The sequence below is a fragment of the Loxodonta africana genome, chromosome 8 (genome assembly GCF_030014295.1).
Source record: "Loxodonta africana isolate mLoxAfr1 chromosome 8, mLoxAfr1.hap2, whole genome shotgun sequence".
NCBI classification, from domain to species: domain Eukaryota; kingdom Metazoa; phylum Chordata; class Mammalia; order Proboscidea; family Elephantidae; genus Loxodonta; species Loxodonta africana.
Window position 1 is genome coordinate 61,097,137 of NC_087349.1, and position 8,304 is coordinate 61,105,440.

The 8,304-nt window shown below is 39.1% G+C and overlaps 1 pseudogene; it reads right to left on the reverse strand.

Moving 5' to 3' along the window:
- Positions 1-6,178: 6,178 nt before the first annotated feature.
- On the reverse strand, positions 6,179-7,355 carry LOC111749761 (magnesium transporter NIPA2-like; annotated as a pseudogene).
- Positions 7,356-8,304: the final 949 nt, after the last annotated feature.

Below are 8,304 nucleotides of genomic sequence, written 5' to 3' on the forward strand. Positions count from 1 at the left end.
CGTTCCTTTTGTTTAATGGCTATGTGCATTTCTTTATCTGAGACATGCTTATATATACCACTTGACCGTTTTCTGCTGAGGTGTTCACAGTTTTCCTGGTGATTTGTAATAATATATGATAACGTATTATCATTTAGCCTATGCATTGCTTATCACGTAGCCTATCATTTTTTCCTAATTTGTCTCATTTTAAAAAGTTTAGTTTATAATGTCTTCTGATTGGCTGAGATTTTTTTTACATAGCCAAATACATAAATATCTTCTTCTTTCTATTCACTTTTAAAACTCAATAAATGTTATGAATTCACCCCTCACATTTACCTCCAAATATTTTAATAGCTACCTATAAAGAATTCAATTTTATTTGCTAGAAGATTGTTTGCTAACCCTTTCAGTCCACTAGTAATAATTTTGTGAGGAAATCACTATATGTCTCTTCTAAAATTGTTCTGTACCAACGCACGTGGCGATTTTAACTCTGGACACATTGTAGCGCAGCATTAAGTAGTAACTGGCAACAAGTGAAGTGGAGGTTCAGGGGACTGGGGTTCTAGTCTATCTCTGCCACAGTCTTAATGAATGATCTTCAGAAAATCACGCATCAAAATTAAGAATGCTTGCTCTTCAAACAAACTGTTATGAAAAGGAAAAGGCAAGCCGTAGCCTAAGAGAAAATATTTGCAAAACATATACCTGACAAAAGGATTTTATCTAGACTATATAAAGAACTCTTATTACCCAGGAATAACATAAATAACCCAACAGAAATGAGTGAAGACTTTGAAAAGCACTTCACTCAAGAAGAAATATGGATGCCAAATAGACACATGAAAAGATGATCAATATCATTAGCCATTAAGGAAATGCAAATTAAAACCAAAATGAGATACCACTTCAATCCTGGGGCAGATTATCCAATAGGCAAAGTAAGCGTGGTTCTTCCCGTGCTTACCAGATCACCTGTAGTGAACAATTTCACATTTTTTCACCACATCAGAGATTCTGCTTCTAGGTATGGCTGGCATCTGTTTCTCTCCCAACCCCACAGCACTTTCCTACAGAATCAAAGCCTCTTTCCAAATTTACAATCCCTGACGGAGCGAATGACCTGTAAGCATGGGCTTACTTATGCTTGCTAACAAATCTGTAGTGAACAATTTCACATGGATTTCATCACACCTTTGCCTATGGGATAATCTGCCCCTGGTTTGAAGTGATATCTCATTTTGGTTTGGGTTTGGATTTCCCTAATGGCCAATTATGTTGAACATCTTTTCATGTGTTTATTTGGCATCTATATTTCTTCTTTAGTGAAGTGTCTGTTCAAATTCTTTTCCCATTTTTGTTGGGTAATTTTCTCTTAGTCTTATGAGATCTTTGATGTGGTGAAACCCATGTGAAATTGTTCACTACAGATGATCTGGTAATCATGGAAATCACTGTGCTTGCTTTGTCTATTGGATAATCTGCCTGGCTTCACACTCACTGTGTTGTTGTTCTTCGGTGCTGTTGAGTCAGTTCTGACTCAAAATGACCCTATAGGACAGAGTAGAGCTGCCCCATGGGGTTTCCAAAGAGCAGCTGGTGGATTTGAACTGCTGACCTTTTGGTTAGCAGCTGTAGCTTTTAACCACTGCACCACCAGGGCTCCTCACATCCACTAGAGTGGCTAAAATTAAAAAAGACCAACTACACCAAGTATTGGAGAAGATATGAAAGAATTGAAACTCTTAAACACTACTGGTGGGAATGTAAAGTGGTACAGCTTTGTTTTAGAAAACTGTTGTTAGGTGCTGTCGAGTTGGTTCTGACTCATAGGAACCCTACGTACAACAGAAGGAAACACTGTCCGGTTGTGTGCCATCCTCACAATCACTGCTACATTTGAGCCCATTGTTGCAGCCACTGAGATCCTCTTTTTTGCTCACCCTCAACTTTACCAAGCATGATGTCCTTCTCCAGGGACTGGTCCCTCCTGATAACATGTCTAAAACACTTGAGATGAAGTGTCGCCATGCTCACTTCCAAGGAGCACTCTGGCTGTATTTCTTCCAAAACAGACTTGCTTGTTCTTCTGGCACTCCATGGTATATGCAGTATTCTTCACCAACATCATAATTCAAAGGCATCAATTCTTCTTCAGTCTTCCTTATTCATTGTCCAGCTTTCATAGAAGTATGAGGTGACTGAAAATACCATGGCTTCAGTCAGGTGCATCTTAATCCTCAAAGTGACATCTTTGCTTTTTGGTGCTTTAAAGAGGTCTTTTGCAGCAGATGTGTCAAATGCAATATGTTGTTTGATTTCCTGATTGCTGCTTCCATGGGCATTGATTGTGGATCCAAGTAGAATGAAGTCTTTGACAATGTCAGTCTTTTCTCCATTTATCATGATGTTGCTTATCGGTCCAGTTGTGAGGAAAACAGTTTGGCGGGTGCTTAAAAAGCTAAACATACACATACCTGTGACTCAAGAGAAAAGAAATCATATGTTTATGCAAGTATTTATACATGAATGTTCATAGCAGTTTTATTCATAATATTTCAAAACTGGAAACATCCCAAAAGTCCATCAACAGGTGATTGGATAAACCAACTCCGGTAGGTCCATATAATGGAATTCTACTCTAAAATGAAAAAGAATAAAGTGCTGATACATAGAATAACGTGGGTGAATCTCAAAATAGCCATGCTGAATGAAAGAAGCCAGGCAAGAGAGGGAAGACTGTGTATGATTCTGTTTACAGGACATTCAAGTTACTCTTCAGTGACAGAAAGGAAATTAGTGATTATTTGGGGAAGGGAGAGTTTGAGGTACAGGAGGGATTAGCAAGGGGCATAAGGGAGCTTCTGAGGGTGAAGGATGAACACATGTTCATTATGCTGCTTGTGGAGGTGATTTTTTTAAGGTTTTAATGGATGGTTACTTTTGCGAAGAAAACACTTCTTAGTTAATCACGGCATGTATATAGCAGCTTTCCCATATCATATATCTCTTGCATTAAATTTTTTGATTAACCCCAGAATGACCTCATTGATATCATCCACAGTGCTGAGAAATTAATCTTGTAGGGATAGAGGTAAATGTTGGGTGTGTGGGATTTTTTTTTTTAAACCTAGAAAATAAAAAAGATTCCTTGCCCAAGATGCGATTTTAGAATAATTTCTCTCTCTTTAAAAAAAATTTTTTTTTTTTCTCTCTGGTATTGTTTGGAAAAAAAGAAAGTGTTTTTATCTTCTTAAAAAATAAAATGGCTCACCTTTAATAATCAGATATTTTAAACATGACCTCTCCCATCCTATTCTTGAACTTGATGATTTTTAAGTAAACATCTCAGAATCTTTAAGTTTAAATGAGAGCTACCTCTAAGCCAGTCACGTGGTGAGAGCATACGAGGCTAAGTCAAAAATATTGCTACAAAATCATGGAAACTTTTATTTAACAAAAATATCAAAATGTGAAGCTATTGTTTCTAGACATATCCTCCATCTAGGTCTATATGCTTCTGAAGGTGGTTTTTCCATCTCTCTAACCCTTCCCTGAAGAATTTTGTGCTCTTCATTTTACATCACTTCAAAATGGCAGTTTTGACATCCTTAAGGGACTCAAATAGTGTTCCTTTTAAATGTTCTTTGGATATTGGAAACAAAAGAAGTCTGAAGGGGCAAGATCAGGGCTGTAGGGTGAATAGGGTAAGGTTTCCCAATGAAATTCTCGTAGGACAGCCCTTGTTACTCTCAAAAAACGCGCAGGTGCATTGTCATGATGGAAAAAAATTCCTCAGTGCAAATTTCCTGGCCTTTTTCTCACCAGTGCAGTTTTCAGTTTTCTTAAAACTCTTCATAATAAGTTCCTGTGATTGTCCTGTGTCCTTTGAGAAAATCTATCAAGATTACGCCTTTAGAATCTCAAAAAACTGTCGCCATAACCTTCTGAGTGGTCTTCCCTCTTTTGGCTCATCTTTGAGATCTTCCTGACCTTCCTTAAAAGTTTTGATCCATCAAAAATGGTTATTTTATGTGGGGCAGCATTTCCCTTAACTTGTGGCACAGCTTCAATGATTTGGAAAGATGTCCACTTGAGTTTTGTTAAAAATTTGGTATAAGCCCCATCTTAGTCATCTAGTGCTGCTGTAATAGAAATACCACAAGCGGATGGCTTTAACAAACAGAAATTATTCTCTCACAGTCTAGTAGGTTACAAGTCCAAATTCAGGGTATCATCTCTAGGGGAAGGCTTTCTCTCTCTGTCAACTCTGGAGGAAGATTCCTTGTCATCAATCTTTCCCTGGTCTAGGACCTGCTCAGGTGCAGGGACCCCAGGTCCAAAGGATGTGCTCTGCTCTGGTGCTGCTTTCTTGGTGGAATGAGGTCCCTAACTCTCTGCTTGCTTCCCTCTCATCTCTTGAGAGATAAAAGGTGGTAAAGGCCACACCCCAGAGAAACTCCCTTTACCTTGGATCAGGGTGGTGACCCAAGTAAGGGTGGTGTTTCAATCCTACCCTAATCCTCTCAACATAAAATTACAATCACAAAATGGAGGACAACCCACAACAATGGGAATCATTGCCTAACCAAGTTCATACACACATTTTGGGGGAGATATAATTCAATCCATGATAAGCCCTAGCCTAAAAATCATTTATTTTTCCCATGGCACAAAAAATATTCTTTTTTTTTTTTTTGAAGACTCTCTAATGAGACTAAGACAAGTGTATTCCTGAGTGAACTTGTCTGCAGCTATCCACTGATTGCAGAGACATGTTTAAACAAGCTTTGTTTGGAATTAGAAACCCTGGTGGCGTAGTGGTTAAGAGCTACAGCTGCTAACCAAAGGGTCAGCAGTTTGAATCCACCAGGCACTCCTTGGAAACTCTATGGGGCAGTTCTACCCTGTCCTCTAGGGTCACTATGAGTCGGAATCGACTCAACGGCACTGGGTTTGGTTTGGTTTTGTTTTGTTTGGAATAAATCTGTGCATGTATGAACTGAAACCCTAGTAGCAATACTTTTTGACTTACCCTAGTACATGTTTCTTCTGATGGTACTGCCCTTTTTCCACACATTTTCCAAATTTCCCTTTGGAAAAGTTGTCTTTGAGTCAGAAGGAAAATTCGTCTTTTCATCATAATCACAAATCACTCAAAACGTTATTACCAAGTTTGATAATCCACTTTATCTTCCAAAACTGGTTGCACATCATTTGACTATTTCCAAAAGTCTCCCCAAACTAATTCCCCCTGAACAAACACAGATTTGCAATAATACCTTTTTTTTTTTTTTTAAGTTCTACTGTCATTTTACTAGTAGGTTGCATGCGGGCTGGGTCGTGTGTCTTTATTTTCACTGATGAGGGATTAAAGCATTTATTTGTTACATTTAGAATTGTCATTAATGTATTAGTTCTTTGTGGACAAATCAAAACTTAAAACTCCTATACATTAATACTGTGTAAATAGATATTGAAACCAGCCACAGACTGAGGTCATTTTAGTTAGTTACCATAATTTAAATATCCAAATTAATGAAATCTTAAAAAAGGTTTTCTCTAGAGAACATTAATTAAGAGGACACTGTTGTTTTCAGGCACATTCTGAAATTCAAACTCTTCTTTGTAGCAGAATTACAAAATAATGTTTTAATTAAATCTTTCACAAAAAACCGTCAAATTACCAGTTATTTGGGATGTTTTTGATGGTTAAAATTGTGCGTCAGCTTGGGTGGGCCATGATTCCTGGTGTTTATATGTGATCACCCCCATGATGGGATCTGCTGTGAGTAGCCAATCAGTTGAAAGGGAGTTTCCTTGGGCATGTAGCCTGCATCCAAATATAAGTGGATGTTCTGGCTTTTACCCATTCTGGATGCTGCAGCTGCCTCCTTTCCATCTGGCCTCCAGTTCTTGGGACTTGAGCTAGCAGCTTACCTGCCAATCTTGGGATTCATGGATCTTCACAGCCTGTGAGCAAGAGTCCTGCTCTCTGACCTGCTGATCTTGGGTTCACCAGCCCCTGTGGCTACATGAATCAGGAGAAGCCTCTATCCTGGTTCAAGGACTTGGGACATTCCAGCCTCTACAATCATGTGAGCTGTTTCCTTGATATAAATCTCTCTCTTTCTGTATACATGTTATACTGGTTTTGCTTCTCTAGAGAACCCAGCCTAAGACATTTGGTTCTCTAGAGTGATAGTGGTTCTAGAGAAACAAAATTGTAAGGATGAGTTTGAAGAACCCAGCCTAAGACATGTTCAATTCCACAGGTGAAACTTTAGTCATTATTACTGAGAATATTAGAGATTGCAGTTCATTGTTTTTTCATCTTCTCAAAAAGACACAGGCAGTCTTGCTAGACTAAAAACAAACAGATACCTTAGAGGCATGCACGAATGATATCTCCACATGATTTTAAGGAAGTCACTCAATGCATCAATAATGCCATAAACAGGCATGTCTTGACCCTCCTTAAAAAGAAGAGCCAAAGAACTGATGCTGTAAAGAATACATAATACATCGGAGTCAACTACATTGGAGTCAACATTACAGAAGGGTTCCATACATCCAGGGCCCTGTTTAGATAATTAATCTTTGTGCTTACACAGCCTGTGAAGTTTAGCAGTGGAATCCAAGTTAAGGGATATCTGTGCTGAGGCTTTCCAGCAAAAACTTCTTTTTTTTCCAGCAAAAACTTCTTTAAAGTAATGCCCAGGCATTTAACATAACAGACCAAAAATGCTCCATTTACAAACCAGTTTTTCTGTACCAAGAATGTTTATTTTTCATGGTGAGGTCCTAACACAAAGATGTAATGATTCCAAGTATTATAAAAACCACAAAACATGGATCATCTAGCTTGCAAGGCATTTCATTTAAGGTCTTTCCTTTTCTTTTGGAGCATGAATGACCATAAATGTAGACACTTATGAGACAATGAGAGCTCCTAATGGAGGTGCTGAGGTGCTAAGTGGCTGCTCCAATGCAGACACAGCACAGTTGGTGAACTCACCAGCTCCCAATTGGAGCAGTCCAGCCCACCACAGCCATCCTTTAAGATATGCATAGACACTTTGACCTGCTCTTATGGAACCTGCACTGGCAAATTGCAGGAGGTCTTATTTTTGTTAATTTAAGAAACGCAATTCCAGCCAAACAAAATGGTGGAGCTCATAGTCAATCCCAGACCTACATCATAGTTTCTATCCCCCTGGCTCATTATTTTGCTTGCTATTTAGGAAGCTCCTGTGTATCACAGTGATCAGAGAAGAAGAGAGACTTGATATTGAAAGCAGTGTGATTCAGTCTTCAAATCTCAGACATTCCCATCCCTACACAGGCTGCAGGAGCCACCACAGGCCCCTCCTGCCCCTTCTTCATCTACGTCCAGTGGGAAGTGAGCATTTCCAGGGCTGCATTTAGGCTCTTCTCCTTGGGGAAACACCAAGCTGAATCTCCCAGAATGATCCCTGGCCACCTGTGATGCCACTGCCAGCATCAGATGGTGTCTTTTTTATATCGAGATCAGTACCTAGTTCTGAGCCTTGTTTTTAAAAACAAAACAAAGCAAACCCCGTGTATCAGAGTAGGTGACCCCCATGTATGTTAGTGCAGAACTGTGCTCCACAGGGTTTTCAAAGGCAGTAATTTTTTGGAAGTAGATCGACAGGCCTTTCTGGTTGGATTCAAACCACCAACTTTTTAGTTAGTAGCTGAGCACTTAACTGTTTGAGCCTCTTGTAATAATAAAAAAGTAAATAGACATCCATAAATATGTATTTTGTGGTTGAAATTCATGTGTCCTTAGCTGTGAAGCTCATTTTATAAGGAGGGGGCTCCCATCAAGCACATAGTCTATAAAAACCCGTTGCTGTCACTGCCCTATAGGGTTTCCAAGGGGCGGCTTGTGGATTTGAGCCGCCGACCTTTTTGGTTAGTAGCCAAGCTCTTAATCACTGCACCACCAAGCTCCAGTCTCCCATACTGATTACTTAAGAGGTGTTCTGGATTTGTATATGTATGTGTTAAATTCAGTGGGCCCAATAAAATCTTTTTTTAGTATGCTTCGGTCAGGATTCCTAATCCAAGAGACAGTAAGGGAAGAGTCATCCAAAAATGCCACCTTCTTCAAAACAATCTTTTAGAACTGTTAATTTCCAATTGTGACTGTAAGGAAATAATGGCCAGCAGGTGTATTTTCTTGAATAACTATGCTCTGATAAAAGATCAGGCATGTTTGTCAGTCCATTGGAAACCCTGGTGGCTTAGTGGTTTTGTGCTACGGCTGCTAACCAAAGGGTTGGCAGTTCAAAT